Source organism: Bison bison, unplaced genomic scaffold, assembly GCF_000754665.1.
Source record: "Bison bison bison isolate TAMUID 2011002044 unplaced genomic scaffold, Bison_UMD1.0 scf7180017862921, whole genome shotgun sequence".
Classification (NCBI taxonomy): domain Eukaryota; kingdom Metazoa; phylum Chordata; class Mammalia; order Artiodactyla; family Bovidae; genus Bison; species Bison bison.
In genome coordinates this window covers 24,810-25,710 of record NW_011493493.1, presented here as the reverse complement: position 1 = coordinate 25,710, position 901 = coordinate 24,810, and positions in this window count along the sequence as shown.

The window sequence follows — 901 nt, the reverse complement described above, 5'->3', positions numbered from 1 at the left end:
GGACAAGCTGCCTCAGGCCTGTGCAGCGTTCACATCTGTCCAGCGAGGGAGGGAGGGTTGCCCATCAAATTCTGCAGTTCAACAGTGACCACCCACTGTTAGCTCTCAAGGTTGAGAAAGCACTCTCTGAACGTGTGGACTAAAACCGTCTGATCTCCTATTGCTGCAACTCACTCAGGATGAGAAGGGCTTGCCAAGGATAAGCGTCTCTTCTGAGCGCTGGTGTCCAGAGAGTGGCAGACAGCAACAGCACTACTTAGAGAGACAGAGACACACAAACGTCAGCGCCTGATACACACACAGAAGGATTGGCCCAAACAGTGCTATGCCAAAAGCAAAGATAGAGAGACAAACAGTGAGCTCTGCACCCTAAGGCTCTGGTGTCCCTGAACAGGGGAGCTCAACTGTAGCAAACGACGGCGTTTCTCCCTACTGCCCTAGCATCTAGACAGCAATAGGATCTCTGTCTCATGAAGAAAAGTATACAGCCACTTGGCACCCCTGCATATCCTTTGGATACTCAGGGAGACCTCCCGGTTATTGCCGGTCCCAGCGGACACAGGAGTGTGTGTTCGGATTGAGGAGTAGGAACCCGTGGTTGGAATTTCCAGAACCAGGTCAATGACAGCGCCTGGGGCTGCCCCAGCCACATGCAAAATTCTCTACATCCCTGGAGCAGAATCTGGCCACGTGGGGGCGCTGGAGCAGCACAGGAACCTCAGAAGACGCCCTCCGGTCTGGGGGCGTGTCCATAAGGGTGCCGCCCACTACCCTCTCGGCCATTGCTCTAGATTTGGGCTAAGAGCCTGTGCGTAGCTCACAGCCAAGGCCCCCGCCTGTTCGGCTAATCTCCCAGGGCCCCTTCACCCTGTCCTGGGCTTTCCAGCACCCCTTTCCTTGG